At 46.7% G+C, this 19,526-nt stretch overlaps 1 protein-coding gene across 15 annotated transcripts in view; it reads right to left on the reverse strand.

Annotated features, from left to right (window-relative positions):
- Window positions 1–19,526, reverse strand: part of SDCCAG8 (SHH signaling and ciliogenesis regulator SDCCAG8) — a 242,374-nt gene that overhangs the window by 11,921 nt on the left and 210,927 nt on the right. Inside the window, exon 18 of one of the 15 annotated variants that reach the window (XR_009595809.1) lies at window positions 71–205. The exons of the other annotated variants lie outside the window; for them this stretch is intronic. The gene's annotated coding sequence lies outside the window, so the exon portion shown is untranslated. The remainder of the gene's footprint in view (window positions 1–70; window positions 206–19,526) is intronic. 15 annotated transcript variants of the gene reach the window in all.

The raw sequence follows: 19,526 nt of genomic DNA on the forward strand, positions 1-19,526 counted from the left end.
CGACTGAGCAAGGAACACACAAAATACTTAAAAGGGGCTTCCCAGGTGGCGCTAGTGGTAAAGAACCCACCTGCCCATGCAGGAGATGCAAGAGATGTGGGTTCGATCTCCGGGTCGGGAAGATCCCCTGGAGCAGGCATGGCAACCCACTCCGGTATTCTTGCCTGGAGAATTCCATGGACAGAGGAGCCTGGCAGGCTATAGCCTGTGGGGTTGAAAAGGGTAAGACACGACTGAGCGACTAACACTTTCACTTTTACTTTAGGACCAGATTCAGGGTCTCCCTCTCCCAGAGCCTGGGCTACGGTCTGGTCCTGTCCATCCATGTATGAGCACTTTCTTGCATCTGTACTATATAGATTAAAATGCCCACCTCCCTTGCATCCATTACTCTCCCTCTAATATGGGAGGAGAGAAAAATAAGTTCCCATGGCATTGCAACTTTGGGAAGCCCAGTCTGCCCCTACTGCCACCGACCATGCTCTTATGTGGAGCATTTTTTCCTGAGAACACAGTCTCAAAACTACCCCATTGGCATCAGACCAAACAGAAGTTTTCCTCTACAGCATCCTCAGCATGGGGAGGCTGGGAGAAGCAAGAACATTCAGGAAGCAGAGAAGCCAGGCCAGCTGGCTTCAGTGGGTGGGGAGCCTGGGAAAGGGGGGCACTATGCCCAGGCTCATCCAGCAGCTGATCTGAGTGGTGACTCTGCTCTCCAGCACTGAAGTGGGCACCATTGAAGATACAGAGATGTTGAGAACAGCCTTTGCCTTGAGAAGCAAACAATCTAATGCTTTGAGATTTAACTCAGACAAGCAAAAAACCTCCTCATTTGCAGGGAAGCTCTGTAAACCACCAGGTGTAGGTGACTTTCCCCTTCCAATCAAGTCTTGGGTGTAGAGAGAGCCACAGATTAAGAGTTACTGAGGTAGTAGCCCATGGCTTCATGTTTGCTTAGAACAAATGAAACAGAAACATGTGATAAAGAGATGATACCATCAAGGCTTAAAGTCAAGAAGGTTCCAGGAGTGGTCACCCTCCATGAGGTCCTTGCTCTGTGAATTGATCAATGAGATAATATTCGGGCTAATAGATGGGTTTGGTGTGTAGTTTTGGGCTCCTGAAAAGAGTGGCTACCTGATCCAGGGCTCTGGGCTGAGCCAAAGCCTGTTTTCACAGCACAAACAGCCAGCCATGGGCTGGCCACACCACTCACAGCCAGAAATGGGATTGGTTCCTGCCTAGACCCTCCTCCAAAGGAGCCCCAGAAGAACCTAGATGAGGCTCAGCTGGCCGTGTTCTGCAAACTGTGGGCCTTGGATCCTTGCAGCAGTTATGCAGGAGCCCAGGCCCCACCCAGACCAGATCAATCAAGTCCCAGGAGTGAGCCTTTCATCAGCACGAAACCAGCTGCCCAGGGTTTTCCTGCAGGGAAGTGAAAGTGTTACTGACTCAGTCATGTCCGACTCTTTGTGACCCCAAGGACTGTAGCCCACCAGGCTCCTCTGTCTGTGGAATTCTCCAGTCAAGAATACAGGAGTGGGTTGCTATTTCCTTCTCCAGGGGATCTTCCCAACCCAGGGATTGAATGTGGGTCTCCTGCACTGCAGGCAGACTCGTGAGTGAATGAACCACCAGGGAAGACCTTCCTTCCTGCAGAAGCACAATTGATAAAAGGAGTAAGACCCACGGGGAAGTCCTGCCTTCCCTCCGGGAAGCTGAAGCTTCACTAGTCTCACAGCTAAAGAGCCAAAGATGGATTCACTGTGACTCAACTCGAACTCCTCTAAGGAAGCCCTTTAAAAAATATGCTCCCTCTTTTTTCAGAGTCAGCCTCTATCATGCCACTTTACTACAGCAATAAAGTCAATCACAAGCTCAGAAAAAGTAAAAACAACAACAAACCCAAACTCACATTTGTTGAAAAAAAAAAAAAAAAGCCACAATCCAGATTTTACATAAAAAGGACTTTGTTAAGGAAATATATTAATATTTCAATGGTAGCCCTCTCAAGGCCTATTTTGAATATTGGGAAAACAGATTTTTTTTTTTAAGTTAAATAGTTCTTTTTTGCAACTGCTTTCCCCAAACACTGTATAAGCCAGCCTACACTATTCACAAATGCTTTATTACTGTCAGTTAGAAGAGATTTTTGGGGGTGTCCTACTGGCATCATACACTGTCTTTTATTTTCTGTGGTGGTTGCTGCTCTCATTTTTGTTGTCCTTCGAAGTTCACGTCTTCATCCAAAATCCCAGCTGCAGCCACCACCACTAACAACAGCTAACATGTGCTGAGCCTCTGAGCTCATCCCTCCGTTAAAACTCACTACAGTCCTAAGAGGTACGGCCAGGATTATTATCCTATTTTACAGGTGAGAAAACTGAAACTGACAGGTTCAGTTAACTGGCACGAAGTCACACAATGAATAAACGGCAGACTGCGGAGGCAAAGCGAGGCCTAGTGTAGGTGTTCGGAACCACCACTAAAGGTTGGTTAATTCAGTGAGTTAAATTCAGCAAACCAACCAACCCTTGGTAAACAGTTCTCATGACACATCAAGAGTTTCAAAATATTCCTTGCCTTAGCAGTTTCCCCACTAATTTTGGAGACAGAACAGGTGCTGCACTGAGGGGACCACCAAGGCATAAAAGCACAGGGTCAGCAGAGGCAAGGGTGAGACCCAGGAAGGCTTGTGTCCACTTAGGAGAAAGATCACCATCATCACCATCGTCTACTGAGTGCTTACTGCCTGCTAAGCGGTTATTATTTATTAACTTCTTAGTGCTCGTGACAACTTCATGAAACAGGAACCGTTGTTATCTCCACTTTAAGGATGAGGAAACTGAGTTATATAGGACTAGTCCAAGGTCACTTGGATAGGAAATAGGATATAGGACTCTATCAGGATATAGTCCTGGATATAGGACAAGAAATAGGACCGGTCCAAGGTCACTCGGCTGGCAAGCTGGGATGTGCAAAGATGAACAGTGTTGGTCTGGCAGAGGCCAGGGCAGGGCCTTCCACATGGGAGGTGGTGCTGCCAAGACAAGGGTGGGCAGTGTGGCTTGACCACAGGCTGTGGTCTGCTCGGAGGGAGGGAATGCTGGACCTAGTAACACTCTGACCTAAACTAACAAATACTGATGCTGTGCTCCAGACAACGGCATTGCCATTTACCAAAAGAGAAGGAGGCAAGGAGGCGCAGGGTCAGGGTGAGGTCCTGTGAGACACCCACTCACCCACCCAGCAGTGATTCAGCTTGGGGTCTGAGAAAGGGTCTGGCTGGATGTTTAGCCGTGCCAATCAAACCCACCGAGAGGTGAGGCCATAAATGTGCTGGGAAAGCCTGGTGTTCAAGTTTGTTAAAGGATCATCATCCCATTTTACAGATGAGAAAACTGAAAATGGCAGGTTCAACTGACCTGCACAAAGTCACCAGGGAATAAGTGGTAGGGCATGGAGGCAAAGTTTGGCCGAGTACAGGTGTTCCTAACCACCGTTAGTGGTTGGTTAATTCAGTGAGTTGACTCAGCAAACCAACCAACCCTTGGGATGCAGTTCTCATGATGTCAATAGTTTCAGTGGGTTGGGCCCCTACTGCCTACTGGCCGAGAACCTCTGCTGCAGAGAGAGGAAACATGGCCAGGCCCAGGTCTTGGGGAACAGCCTCCTGTCAAGGCTGAGGGCAGGGAGCCAGAGGACTCTGATGGGTGCTGGGAGAGAGGATGAAGGCTGGGAGATGGGAGAGGCTCATCTCCCAGGAGGGGCAGGGCAGCTGGTAAGTGTCCCCTCCCTTCAGAAGGAGGCTGTGGCAGAAGCCGGTTACAGGCACGGGAGAGTGGTGATTATCCTAGACAGGAGCTAGGCTGAGCATAAGGTAGCAAGAGTGTGAGCTGGGGATGGAGAGACCTGAGCCAGTGGGCAGGATGTGCTGGAGGAGAGAAAAGACGTCTTCAGCACAAAAGAAGCTGGGCTTTTGGAGGCAGGAAGGCACCCAGTGAAGCAGGCAGCCCTCCTCCTGGAGGCAGAGGAAACAGGCAAGGTGAGCCTGAGCCTGAGAGACCGGCTCAGTGGCCTCCTTATTCCACCCCAGGTAAAGTGCTGAGAGAAGAGGCAGCTCAATGGGAGATGCTCTGCAGGGTGGGGGAGCTGGTTGGGGCGGGGCCGCCTGAAGGGTGCCTCCTCAGGTGGACACAGGCACGCTGGCCTACCCTCTGGGTGGTCCCACCCCCTCTCTAGCCTCTGCGGTCAGCGGCCCCCAGGCACCCTCTGCTCCTTCCACCCACGAGCTGGGGGCCCCTCTGCCTGGACTATGGCTCCTCAAAGTCGTCAGAGGACTTCGATCTCAAAGGGTTGGAAATGCCTGGTTTTCAATGTTCAAGTCTCAGCATAATTGTCCTGAGAGTTTGCAATTTCATGTTCTGTTTAGGCCCCTTGTTTTGAGCTATTCCCTCTACCAGGCGTAATTAAAGGAGAGAGGGGGGCTGCCCTCAGGGACCTGCAGAGGAGCCTTTCAGCCAGAAGCCCCCTCCTCCAAGGAGAAGCCAACAGCTTGCCAACCACGCAGAAGTTTCACACAGTAGGAAAGAGAGCGGCACCTTCAGCTTTCCAAGCTCAACCCCTAAGTTGGATGCTCCTTTCTCAAGGCTTGGCCTTTCCAGGTACCTCAGTGATAAGGAATCCACCTGCAATTCAGGAGGCATGGGTTCAACCCCTGGGTAGGGAAGATCCCCTGAAGAAGGAAATGGCAACCCACTCCAATATTCTTGCCTGGGAAATTCCATGGACAGAGAAACCTGGCAGGCTACAGTCCATAGGGTCACAAAGGGTAGGACACGACTGACCAAGTAAACAATTCCCATTGCCTATACCTCATCTCCAGGACAGGCAGGAATCCCCTCCTCTCCCAGAGACCTCCAGGATGTGCCCATGTCTGTGCAGTACTGACCCAGTGCCCAGTGGAGCTGCAGCCAGGCCAAGCTATCCCTTCCCTCGAAGCCCTGGAGCTTCCCTTGCCTCAGAGGGCAGGGTGACCACAAGGCAGGACACTTCCAGGCTACTCTGCACCCAGGCCAGGGTCACCATCCTAATCTTGGGCACAGGGTCCATTTCCTTAAGGACCTGCCACCGCTGGGTAGACTGGGGCCTCTCGGAGGAGAAGAGCAGTTGTGCGCATGCTGGGGTAGAGTGCTCAGCATGCACCTGCCTGGGCAAAGGCTCCCCGGGAATTACTGGGGAGGAGGGAAAGGGGCCACAGTTGGGCTTCCCAGGTGGCGTTAGTGGTAAGAACCTGCCTGCCAATGCAGGGGACATAAGAGATGAGGATTTGATCCCTCGGCAGGGAAGATCCAGTATTCTTGCCTGGAGAATCCCATGGACAGAGGAGCCTGGTAGGCTACTGTCTGTAGGGTCGCAAAAAGTCAGACACGACTAAGAGACGTAGCCTGCATATTGCAGGGGCAATAGTTACGATGGGAACAAGAAGGCCCAGGATGCAGATACGATGAAAGGAGCCTGGGACATGAGCTAGGCCCAAGCACGCTTCTGTTGGTCCAACAGTGGTGCTCTCTGCCACACCCTGCAGGCATGACCAGAACGAACATTTAAAAGAAAAATATGCACGACTTTAAGATAAGATGGAGCAAGTGGTGAAATACAAAACAACTTTATGGAGCTGAGTGGGCTGGGAAAAATATCTTATGCAAAACAGAAGCAGTGCAAGCTGCCAGCTCTGGTCCTATGCTTCAGACACTCATTTGCTATGAATACTGTGAAAGCAAGTGAATACATATATTTAAATTTTTGTATGTTGTATGTGATACATACAAAATATATGCAGTGTCTAAATAAGTTATGAGGCATAATAATCAAATGAACACTTGTGAGCGTGGTGCCAGTGCTATGGGGCCACCCTCTACATGTTTTTCTCCAGCCCAGCTCCCTACTTACCCCAGAGGTGGCCAGTAACTTCATGCATGCATGTTTTTTGATCAGAGGTTTGAGTTTCACTCAACATTTAACCTGGGAGCTCCCTCCAAACTACAGTGGGTAGTTTTTTGTTTGTTTTCGGTGGTGGTCATGGTAAAATGTCTTTTGTCCTGAAATGTTTTCAGACCAGAGATGAGTGTTTTCAAAAGGCTCAGACCCACAGTTTCCCTGGGAGAGGGGCTTCCTCATGTAAATGAAGAGCAATTTTTCAACTAACAGATGAATTTCAAAGGTGCACGTACTGTGACTGTAAAATGTGACTCGGTTCTCTACTCATCCCAGTTGTTGTTTAGGCATTATCTTGTCTGGCTCTTTGTGACCCCATGGACTGTAGCCCGCCAGGCTTCTCTGTAAATGGGATTTTTTCAGGCAGGAACACTGGAGTGGGTTGCCATTTCCTTCTCCAGGCGATCTTCCCAACCCAGGGACTGAACTCATGTCTCCTGCATTGGCAGGAGGAATCTTTACAACTGAACCACCTGGGAAGCCCCAGTAGAGTGCTCTAATATTTACTGTACTCAAGGAGTACTGTACTCATTAGCTAAATTAATTCTCATAACAATCCTATACAGTACGCATTATTGTTGTCTGTATTTTGTGCATGAGAAAAGCAAGGCACAGTGAAGTTAGTCATTTGCCCAAGTTCAGACAACCAGAGTGCTTCCCTCATAGCTCAGTTGGTAAAGAATCTGCCTGCAGTGCAGGAGACCAGGGTTTGATTCCTGGGTTGGGAAGATCCCCTGGAGAAGGAAATGGCAACCGACTCCAGTATTCTTGCCTGGAGAACCCCATGGACAGTGGAAGGCTACTGTCCATGGGGGTCACAAGAGCTGGACATGACTTAGTGACTAAACCACCACCACTAGACAACCAGAAGCGGGCAGAGTCAGGATTAATGAGCCACAAATGACATGCTCTTCCCTCTGCGCTCCCTCACATGGATGGGACCACCCCTCCTCACCTGTCTCTGAGTCTTTCTTGCCTCCTTCCTCTCTGCCCACATTGATTCTGATCAGTCCCTAACCTTCTAAATTCCTCCACAACTTGTTCTATCCCATGCAGCTTATCCCCACTTACTACAGTCATTGCTGGTCTGCCTCTCCCACTGAACAATGAATATCTTCAAGGACAGGAACAGGATCTTATTCAGCTCTCTAACTCCAGCACTTAGCAAGGTGCTGGATACATGTGTCAGAAGCAAACCACTTACCAGTAGAAAATGTTTATGCCAAATGTAATAACTGTAATGTCATCTACAGTGTGAGTACACTTTAATATTTAATAACTTTGTTGCCGTAAGAACATCACATGTCAATCAAATAATTTTAGGCATGCTATTGAAATTTGTCACTTAAAGGAATCCTAGAAGAGATGAATGAGGACTTGACTTGGAAACAGGAGGCAGAGGTTCAAAATCCCATCACAAACTACCGATTTTACTTGGGCACGAGGCTTGTCCTCTCTCAACCTCAGGTTCTCCACTTTCAAAACTGAGCAAAGAATACCTCCTGATCTCCTGAATCACAAACACTGGGGATGCAGCCAAGCAATATATGTTTCAATAAGCCTTCTGGGTGATTCTGATCAATTCTCAAGTTTAAGAACCACAGGTATGCTATAATTCACAGTATCAATCACATACAAAATGACTTCTGGAGAATAATTTTTTTTGTGAGGCTCCAATTTTAATCATCAAATCAGCCCATGAAAACTATCCTAGTCTACTCCTAAGTTTTGCTGCCAGTCATACAAACTTAGGGAAATCGTGTGATCACTTTGGATCTCAATTTCCTCGCATATGCAATGACAGCATAAGCTAGAAATAGATCAGCAAACTTCACACCACAGGCCAAGTCCAGCCTGGTCCACTGTTTTTGTACAACCCGTACGTTAAGAATATTTTTAATATATATTTTTTAAATGACTGAAAAAATAAAAAGAAAAACAATGTTTTGTGACATGAACATCCAATGAAATTCAACTTCCAGTTCCCCTAAATAAACTTTCGCTGAACCACAGCCACGCTCCACTCGCGTACTGTCTACAGCTGCTTCTGCACAGGAGCAGCAGAGCTGGGGACTTGCGACAGAAGCCATATGGCCATAGAGCCTAAAATATTTATCACTTGACCCTCTAGAAAAAAAGTTTGCCAGCCCCTGGGCTAGAAGATGACTAAGTTCTCTTTGAACTCCCAAACTTCTATGATCCTATGACTTTACAGAATTTTACTGTGTTCCTGTCTTCAAATACTGCCAGCTATGTAGTTGGAACAGTACACCTAGGTTGCCCAAGTCAAAGTTTTGAAAACCCAATTACCCTAATTACTGCTCTAGGTAATTAATTTGGTGAATAAACCATATTAATTTAAAGTTGTACACTTTGTTCCAGTGCTTAAAAATTGCTGCCACATTTTATGAAATTCTCTTTCATTACTGTGGCCGTACAGAATCAGTGAGAATAAGCCGTGTGCTCAGCAAGCTGGAACACACTCTAGCCAGTTATCCTCACTTAGAAAATTCAGGCAGTTTCTATGGCTGGTTTGCTGTTTAAATATCCTTTGCTCAAATCTACCCTTTTCAATAACGGTTTCAATGGAGAAATTCATTCTAATGGTCATGCAATTCTGGAGAGAGTTTACATTTCTGATAAAGACAATTTACATTCCTGTGAGGACCCCCACTTATTGGTTTTGTTGGTGGCTCTGTGGTAAAGAACCTGCCTGCCAGGGCAGGAGACACGAGTTGGATCCCTAGGTTGAGAAGTTCCCCTAGAATAGGAAATGGCAACGCACTCCATGGGGTGGAGAATCCCATGGACAGAGGAACCTAGCGGAATACTGTCCATGGAGCCTCGAAAGAGTCAGGCATGACTTAGCAACTGAACAACAACAGGCACTTTAATTTTTCATTCTCTCTAATTTCCAGTGAGCCTTCGGTGCCTGTGGAGTAAAGCAGGTGGTGGCTTAGGAGAGCAGTGAGGAAAAGACCCCTGCTCTTCTCTTCAAAAGGGTCAGGTCGTGTTAGACTTGAGAGGCGCCTTAGAGGCCATTCAGTCCTGCCCATTACGGTGAATCTGGGGCCCAGAGAGTACAGGTGACTTATCCAAGGTCACACGGACTGTCCAGAGCCAATCTGGGACTGAAACCCATATCTCTTGACTCCAGATCTAGTGCTCGGCAGCATTTCAAAACCCATTTCAGCATTTTCTGAAAGGCCCGACTTCTATTCCATACTGAAAAATAAGGATTTTAGGCAAGGACCTTAGGAAGGTGACACACTGGACAATGTACTGAGAAACGGCTGCCACAACCATTTTTTAACACCGGGGTGGGAAAAGAAGGCATTCTCTAGCTTAGTGCTTCCTTAACTAGCTCAGTGAAGAGAACTGAGAACATTGGGGTTTGCAGTTGTTTTTTCACTTCCCCTCGATTGCAGACTGATAGTTCTGTGAAAGACAAATAAAACGCCGGTGTACTACCTAATCGTGATTACAGTTTCTAAACACTCTCAACCTCTGTTCTTTAATCCTTGGTCTGGGACCCACACTGACCTAGTCCACAGCCTGGCACTGGCATGAAGGGGGCAGGAACCAGAGGCTGAAGGCCCCAAAACCAGCCTGGAAAACTCCTTGGAGGCCGCTCTGGTGCCACAGGACCCTGGGCAAGCCGGAGAAGAGCACTCGAAGGGCCCTGGCATTGCCCTGGAGCCCCTGACAGTGTTGCCAGCTCTCTACTGCACCAACTGCTGAGAACACAGTTGCCTCTGCAAAGGAGGCAGAGTTTCCCCTCAGGTCAGCTAGGAATATCTGCTGGGTGGCTACCCTGCAGTCTTAAAGTGCATGTGCTATCTGACCAGCTAAGCTTGTAATTCCCTTGGAGGACTGAGCCTCATAAGGAATCCACATCAGAGAAACAGCGGGCATAGGAGCTGACATGGCAAGAATCTCAGACTCTGATGAACCAACACCGTTTGCCTTAAGTCTCAGATATCCTTAATCAGTTCTTTATAAAGCAAGAGCAGGGTCATGGTAAGCATCACCCCACTGTGCAAAGAAAAACAGGACAGGGGATTGAAAACTGTTGAAAATCACAATCTTTGCAGAGTAGAATCCAGGCGGGCCACTTAAAAGTAACAGCAGAAAAGCCCACACCACCTGTCCTGCCACACCTGGCCTAAACCCAAGCCTGAGCACTCTCTTCAAAAACTAGTTATTTAGAAATCATTCCATACTTATGAAAACTTGCACTTTATGGCATTTTCAGGAAGAGTCTGTTCTGAGGGGATCCTCCTGGGGCCGAGTGGTCCTGGAGTGTTAGATTCCACACTGCAGTGAGGATCCTTCTGATCCCTTCCGCTGGAGAGCCCCACCCTTGAGGTAGTCAGACTGGTCACAGAGGTATGATGAAATGAGAGTGAGCCCCTGGCGGGTAAGTAACCGGATTCAGTCACCACTTAGTGGCACACGTTTAATTAGGTTTTAATGCAAGTAATTCGATAACTACTCCTGGCCATCCACTACAGAACTGTCAATGCTAAGAGCTTTTTTATTTAGCATCTCTCCCATCTATACTGAGGCAGCCTCCCCGCTGACCCTTGTCAAAGAACCCCATCTGCTGGTTGCCACGGTAACTGAAGGCGACCAATTGAGCTGAACAGAGTGACTCAGAAATAAAATGTGCGGCCAAAGGAATTCTGCTAAGAGTAATAAATCATTTAGTAAAAGGGGATCCTCCATACAGTGAAGAGTGTTGGGATAATATGATGGCATAACTCTTCCAGCTAGAAGGTCCATGGCAGATCAGAGTGATTAGGCTTGCCGGAGGGTTCATGTGGTTGCTAGTGGGCTCAAACAGCACAGAAGTCAGATCCTGCCCATTTATGCACCATCGTGGGAGAGAAGGAACCAACTACATCAACTGTTTCGTGTTCAGGCTGCAAAATTCTGAATTTTAAGAAGTGGCAAGAGAACCAGTCCAGGCTTCTAACACTCCATACTCTTTTTTTTTTTTTTTTAAGTAGCACAAGTAAACAAAATGCCCCATGTAGCTCGTGTGGCCTTGAGGAAGATGGCAGAGAGAACAGACACTGAGATTGCTTTGGAATAAAAATGTCTAGCACCATCTCTTTGTCATCAATCAACTTTTAGGTGCTCCAAGCAGAAGTCATCTGTGTGAACAAAACATGCAGTCTTTGAAATAGCAAGGGAGATGGGATTCAACTCAGAGGGTTGAGGGTATCACCACAGGATGGTCTCAGAGAGGGTGGGGGCCCTGAATAAGATGGGCGGAAGAAAAGGGAAAGGAGAGGCCTTGGGGTGGGGGTGGGGGGGAGAAGTACTCTGCGTGACAAAAGGCAGCACACTGCAGGCCCCTTGCAGTGGGCACAGAGTTGTACCTGAGTCCCACGAGGAATCTCTACACCCCACAGTACCCAGATTTTAAGAGAAAACCCCAGACATGCTAAATCGTCCATCCAGCATTTAATCTTTAGATGGCAGTTCCTTAGTGGTTGCGGTGGGGGAAGCAAGGTTAAGGGCAGTAGACATCACTGCCCTGACAGCCAGTGACCAGAGGGGATGAAGGGCTCCAGGACACAGAGACAGCAGGGCTGTGTGCTGGGGGGTGCAGGTGGGGGTGGTCCTGCAGCCTTACTCTGCTGCTCTGCTCAGGCTGTATCCCACCCCTAAGTGGGCAGGATACTGACATCTTTCCAAACCCTAACCCCCAGAGTGATGGGAGGACTCTGTATCCCAAGTCGTGAACCCCAGAGATAATTTCCTCCTTTAGAAAAGAGCAACTGCCAAAGAGAAGGTAGGTCCCCCTACCCCCCCTCCCATCCTAGATGCCACCAATAAAAGGCTTCATCTTAGAGAGTTTTAGTGAGATTCTGTAGATGGCTTCAGGAGCGGCTGTGCATGCCCAGGACGAGTCTTTTCCCGTGCCTCGCCCGTCCCAAGAGCCCAGGCAAAGCCTTCCGGGGCCACGGCGCTTCAGGGAGCCGTCTGCTCGGGTCCCACCCAGTGCCGGGCAATGATATCTCTGCGGGTTGAAGGGTCGGCCGGGCTCCACGAGTGCCTCTGGCGCCCCACACCTGCGCTCAGGCGCCCGCAGAGGGCAGGGCGGCCTGCCGCTCTGGCTCCCGCCGCCGCCGCCGCCGCAGTGGGCCCCGCGCAGCCTAGCGGCTCGCCCTCCCTGCGGCTCGGCCGGGTCCGGCGGTGGGGCGCCGCGTGCTCGGGCGGGCCGGCCGCGGGCGGGGCGGGGCGGGGCGGGGGAGACCCACTGGCCGGCATCTGGCTCCGGAGGCTCCGCGGGGGCTCGCAAGGCCTCTGGACTTTGGCAGAAGGAGAGGATTAAGCTGAGATGGCAGTTGAAGGAGGGAAACGGATGAAAGCTTCATTAACTCCAAGCTCACGTCCCAATTTATTTCCCTTGAGAAGCAATGTGGAAAAAGTTTCCTTGTGATGGGAAAGTGCTGAGTGATTGTTTGCTTTTCTTACATTCAATTCCTTATTTGTAAACAATAACAAAAATTAATCAGTTTGCTGATCATGGGGGACTCAAATTTTAATTGAACAAACAAAAAAAACACTTGCTAATAGAGACGCTGAAGAAATATTACAACCCATTTTAATATCTATGTTAGTGATTAAGCTTCTCACGTGACTTAACTGAAACTGGCAAATATCTTAAAGAAATGGAAATTTAAAAGGTGCTGGGTATGATATGTCTTTAATTTTCCCCTGTTCTCATCCAATAACTAAACTGACTTTTATGATCAACCCTAAAATGTCCTGCTTGATGACACAGTTGTTCATGCCTGAATTCCCTCTCCCTTCTTGCAAAGTTACCACTAGTTTCACTTCTAAAACCCTACTTCCAATTCTTTGTCTCTGCTCACTCTCCCGAATTCTCCTCCATATTTCAGTTCCCAGACACTCTTGAACTTTGCACACGCTGCCAGTTTGAGCCTGCACAGAATAATCAGTATATTAATTCCACTCAGAGACAGTGAGATTTTTCTAACACAATCTGCCCAACCTGAACTCTTTCCTTCAGAAACACTTTGCCTTTAAAAAGAAACTCCCAGCATGAACCTCATAAGAAGCGACATGTAACAGACAGTGCATGTGGCGCTGGGCGTGCAGCTCAGAATTAAAAGAGAATTTTTTACTTTGTTTCTTTGGTGCCATGTGCATAATGTACATGTGGACGAAACTGACATCAGACATTTAAAAGCAAAAAAGAGTGGGGGGAGGGGGATGTGATGGTGGAGGGAAAGAAAGAAAATATGTTGATAAAAACAGTAACTTCTGTTAATCTACATTTTCCAGTTACTGTCTTAATTAAGAATGTTAGGAAATATGTTGCAGTTTAATTGCATTGTTTCAAGAAATTCTAATGCTGACAAATTTGGGACCAGGGTACACTTGGATGGTAAAAGGAACTGAAGTGGCAGTTTCTTCCAATTGGTAGATAATCAAAATTATGCTTTCCACAGACAACCCCCATGCCCTTGATCCTAAATTCAGATGACAGAGTAAGAATAGCCTAATACTGTGTTCAGTATGAAATGAGTTATGAAAAAAAAAAGAATGTTTTTAATCTATGTATATGAGATAGGAATAATTTTTTAGTATAAATGAAAAAAATTCACACAAAAAATGAAATAGCACTTCATCTGAAATTTCTGGGTAACATTATTATCCCTATGCAAAACAGCTATTTAGGAAAAAGTTGGTAACTATCTTCAAATTATTCCCTGATGACCTCGAGACATTAAAAATCAAATGCCTCAGCCACAAGTACGTAAACATAATGACAGTTTGAAAACATTCAGATGTCAGATCGCTGCGTCCTCTTCTTCTACTGCAGCCCAGTCACACAAGCTCTAGGCTTCATTGCTTTTGGAGTGGGGGGAAGACTACATCATCACAAAGCAAAATAAGTTAGAATGTGTCTTCCTTGCTCAGTGTTCCCGTGATAGAAGTCGTAGAAGGAAGGTAGCCTCCCATTTCCTACAGTATACCACGGCCAACTCATTTTTAACCTGGATGTTAATGTTTCTTGCTTGACCCCACTTTCTGGGACCTGTGCAGTTGAGCTCACTGCCCCTGAGAAGGGGAGCGGGGTCTCAAAGCCTAAGGGAAGGCATTGCTGTTCAGTGCCCTCTGGTTCCCAGGGTGCAGCACCAACCAGCACCAACCAGACCAGCAACCTCCACTGACCCAGCTACTTCATTCAAACCGGTCTGATGATTTGGTCAGACAAACTGACCAGTTCTTTGACTGGATCGACTATTCATTTCACCTTCCATTAACCATGACACACCTAGAGCCTCAGGGTTCAGAGCCCCCTTGGAGGAGGCGGGCCTAACTTTTCTAGCAGCTAAAGATACTGCACCCTATGTGCAATGGCCCTGGAATGAGAATCAAATAAGATCTGTTTGCCCTAAAACGTAGCTGAAATGTCCAAAGAGCTTGGGGAAGAGAACCAACTGGAAAGCTCTGCTCTCACTGGGAGGTCTCATGGCTCCTTGTGCCTCAGGCTCTCAGAACAAGAATGGTCAGAGCACTTGTCCACGGCTGAAATCCTGCCAACAGGCTGCCATTCCGAGTGTCTCAATTCTTAAACTTTCCTTTACTCTTTGTATGACAGAATAGAACCCTAAGGTCCCAAAGTGCAGGGTAAATGGCATGTGTGACCTCAAATTTCATTGAGTCTTCAATGCTATGGAATTAATATAATTTTTTTTTTCTTGTCTCACAGGAAGGCCAAAATAGTGAAGGACGCATCTCTGGTGTGTTCAACACCTGCAGCTGCCTGACCAAGAAATGAAACATTTTCCATCTTTGGGGGTTTCTGGAAATTCTGGTGGTCGAAAACATTCCCCCCAGTAGCTGGGCAACCTTCCCAGAGAGGCCTTTGTCGGGCAGCACTGGAGGCTGGTGTGCGGCGCCCGGACTCCTGCGGAGGGCGGCGGCGGAGGACGCTGCGCTGAGCAGCCCCCAAGCATCGAGCATCGTTAATCACCAGATCAGAGAGCGAGAAGAAAGTTCAGGCAGGACACAGAGGCGAGGAGAACTCACGAGTGTAATTAGACACTGAAAAGTTCTGAGTCAATTCTCAGAGTTTAGAGCACATTAAAAGAAGAATACACAATACTGGGGTGGGGGTGGGGGAGGGCTGGAGATAGGGAAGCAGTACGCGCCCGAGGGCCAATTGCCTCTCCAGCAGCGGCAAGGCTGTTCCTGGGCTCGCAGGACCATTTGTTCCATTACACAATCTCCTGAAGCCATTTAGAGAGAGCTCAAACAACTGCCTGTACCAACACGACACATGGCTTCCCATCCCGACTCTTTGCTAATCCAGACGCTCCAACCATCTTTCTTTAAGATGCCATATGGTTGGCAGAAGCCTGTAGATCAACAGCACATCTGCTTGCGCGTTTCTTCTTCCCTCCATCCCCCCAACAAAAGAAGGATAGAGAGGCAGACCAAGAGGAGGGCATGCGTGTGTACCTCTGCCTGTGTCCTTATTTCCTTTTATGGACTCTAACTAAATAAAACTATCATGGGGATGACTGCAGTTATTCAGGGCTGAATCAGGTTTTACTAGACAACATGGCGATCTCTTTGCTTGTCAATGATTTAAATCGAGATTAGAAAAACAAAGGAGGGATGATCCACTTTCTCCAAAAGAGTGATTATTGGAAAAACCACTTCAAAGCTCTCCCTCCTGGAATCCTTGCGAAGCTTTCTTGTCGAGAGAGAGGGACAGCACCCTTGCCTGAAGCAATTTCTCCTCTTCTTTTCGGTCAAGGAAGACAGACAAGCTGAGAAACTAGCAGATACCCGGAGCCTGCTTTGTTAGCAAGCACGCGCGGCTGTATGCTAATGAGTCGGCACCGACACACGCTGCTTTTTTGGTATGATGAGCAAAGATTGTTGACACTGTTGAAATCCTGGCTCTCCTGGCCTGTGAGCACACGGGCTGCCTCCTTGGAATCTGGCCCCCAGTAAGACAGGCTGCAAAAAAATAATACATTTTCTACTCTCCTGATGACTGAAATCTGGCCATTTGCAACTTAGAGCAGTTGGGCAGGGGGGAGGGGATGTTAGAAAAACATTCTAAAAGATTCTATCAAGCTGGGAATCACAAAGACACAGGTGAAATTTATGGGTTTCTTTTCAACTAAAAGTGAAACCTTGTAGACACATGTTGAGTGATCAAGGCCAGGGTGCTGGCTTCAGGAGCAAACCCCTGAAAAGTGAGGGTGAGGGGCTGTTACTGTAGCCTTGGCCGCATGGGGTGGCTGGGACATTCCCACCACACTGGGCGGAGGGCACTCTGCATTTGAGACCACACTGCTAAGGGCGCCATCTCAGTTACAGGAGAAAAGCTAAGGGTCTGTTTTTCTTGTAAATCTCTCTGACCCATTTGTCAGTTGCCCATACATTGTTTTCCAAGTCTGTGTAAATATAAGGCAGGAAAAAAGCAAAGCAGATATTCCATTGTTGCAGAAGTACAACTTTTTTTTTAAGTCAAGGAAGAGTGGGGTAACTACATCTTTTGATTGCTGAGCATGAAATAGCCCTTTGCCTGCCAAGAAACTCTCAGGGGTAGGTATTATTATTGCAGTTTAGCTAGATAAGGAGACTAACACTTAGAATTACACAAAAAGAAGCAAAAGATCCCAAAACTTCAGCAAAGCTATGCAGCTAGGAATTGCCAAACTCAAAAGACCACGCCTGTCTCACTTACAGACCAATAGGGCCCACGTGTGCAAATACAGTTATACACCCAAGCATTACCTCATGGATATGCCCACGGTCAAGTATGCCAGTCTAAGCAGATCATTCTTAGCTGGTGAGCAAAACGCCAGTTAGTTATTCAGGCAATTAGTATTCAGGCAGGGGGACCAAACAGTAAATTCCATTTACTTGTAATTTACAACATGAATATAGATTCATGTAACGGAAATGCAAAAACATACGACATTACTAAAAAAAAATTCGAACATTTTAATAAAAATATTAGAATTTATCTAGTCAAAAAGTATGCTTTTTAAATTATTCACCTTGAGGACAGCACATACATTTCAGCACTGCCATCATCTAGGACCTGCTGCTATGTTCCTTCATAGGTATGTGTCACTAAGGCCTAGGGCTTAGTGGATACACATGTAGGTGAGTCCATATTGGATGAACTAATGTATGTGAAGGCAGTTTCTATATGCTCTGAAACAATAACAATAATGATTGTATTTTCATTTCTTGAGAATCTACAAAGTGATTGTAAGTGAGTGCATATTAAGTACATTTCATCAAAATCATTTGTTTTAATAAAATACATGCAGTCTATGAAGCTTGGCATGCTGCAGTCCACAGGGTCACAAAGAATCAGACATGACTTCGCGACTAAACAACATGCTGTACTAATTAATGATGACACAACAGCTCAGAGAAGATAGTGAGCCTAATTCTACTACCAACAGGGACAGCAAACTATCATTACAATTCAATTACTATCATTGAGATATGGCTATGTAGAAAGATGGGTTTAAATTTTTTAAAAATATATGTTGAAATCTGAACACGATCCAAGGTGAATTCTTCTAAGCCTGTTTCATGTCTAATATACACTGATACTGCCTACCTCACAGGATTGTGGTGAGAATTAGAGATAGCCTGTAAAGTGTCTGGTACTTTGTAGATTCTCAAGAAATGAAAATACAATCATTATTGTTATTGTTTCAGAGCATATAGAAACTGCTTTCACATACATTAGTTCATCCAACTCTGAAAACACCCCTGGAATGTAAGAAGTTTTTCTTCTGTCAGTGAATGAGATAGCCGAAATTTGAAAATAAAATAACTAAAGCAATAAAGTGAGCTATTATTAATTATTTGTTGAGCCCTTTCTGTATGCAGTTACCGTGATAAGTGCTTTTCTAGCCATTTTCAATCATAACAGCAATGCTTTGAGGAAGATATTACTGGTACTTTTATAATTCGCATTTTATAGACAAGAAAGTGAGGCTAAGAGATGCTGCCAATATCTTGCCTGGTAAGTGGCAGAGCTGGAACACAATCCCAGGTCTGTCTTCTAAACCCATGATACTAACAATAGCTGTAAAACACTGAAGGCATGACTAAAAACCAGATTTCTCTGTTTAAAACCCAGTGGCCCTTTTGTCTGTAATCATATTGTCCTTGGGTGGGGCTTACCTAAAGCCACTGCACATGTGACAAGGAAATTCCCTAGTACCAAATTCCTTGTCCTTACCAAATTTCCCTGTACGCTAACAAATTCTATACGGTCCATGGTTCAAGTGTCATAAACAATGCACACTCACACAGAGCCTGAAGGCTGGGGCTCCCTACAGCACCGTGAAACATTAAAGCAGTGTTCTTTTATAAGATGGCAGGACATGACATGTGCATTTGAATGCATCACACACATAAACACACGCCAACAAAGCTGTCATTATATATTTGGAAACTAATTTAATATCACTGAAATTGTCAGAAAATTTTTTATCAAGATAATAGTCTTTCAATAAAAATAAGCTATCAACAGAAGCCTTCCAAATCAAAATTACGTGCTAGGGGTACTGGATATTCTGAGGTTTCTGACCAGATACTTACATGAAGAAACGGGAACTGATGCAACTAAAATCTGGATTTACGGTTCCCATATGTGCTTTACCAGACAACCCTCTTCAAATAAAGCCATGGAGCTGCTCTCGTGAAGCCCCTCCTTGTTTCTGATGGAGTGAGAAAGGGGCTGTCACCTCACGTAGGCTCATCTTGATCCCTCTGCTCTCTTCCTCCTTGTGTCCCCTTTATCTCACTGGACATGAACTGATTTCTGTAAGTCAAGTTTCCCCACTGGTTCTCTCCTCTGTTACCAGAGCTCCCAGGCTCCTAATTTCAAGACTGACTTCAACTCAGTTCAAAGTGGAAAAGGATTAAAAAAAAAAACAAAACAAAACACAAATTATTTGATCACATTTTTAGTTGATGGTCGGTGGCAGTTTCCGGGAGGGTTCCAGCACATGGGTTGTAAACGGAGATGTGTTACTTGGAATTTAGAGTCTTCTAAGTACAATGTCAGAGAAGGCAATGGCAACCCACTCCCGTACTCTTGCCTGGAAAATCTCATGGACGGAGGAGCCTGGTAGGCTGCAGTCCATGGGGTCGCAAAGAGTCGGACACGGCTGAGCGACTTCACTTTCACTTTTCACTCTCATGCATTGGAGAAGGAAATGGCAACCCACTCCAGTGTTCTTGCCTGGAGAATCCCAGGGACGGAGGAGCCTGGTGGGCTGCTATCTATGGGGTCGCACAGAGTTGGACATGACTGAAGCGACTTAGCAGCAGCAGCAGCAGCAAGTACAAGGTGCCCCACAGGTTATAAATCTCAAAGGCTTCTCAAGAGTGTTCTCGAATGCATTATTATGAGGCAGCACTCGGGTCTACCAAGAACAGAGACCTGCATATTAACTGTCCCACAAGAGTGAGACCAGGGGCCCCAG

The sequence above is a fragment of the Ovis aries genome, chromosome 12 (genome assembly GCF_016772045.2).
Source record: "Ovis aries strain OAR_USU_Benz2616 breed Rambouillet chromosome 12, ARS-UI_Ramb_v3.0, whole genome shotgun sequence".
NCBI classification, from domain to species: domain Eukaryota; kingdom Metazoa; phylum Chordata; class Mammalia; order Artiodactyla; family Bovidae; genus Ovis; species Ovis aries.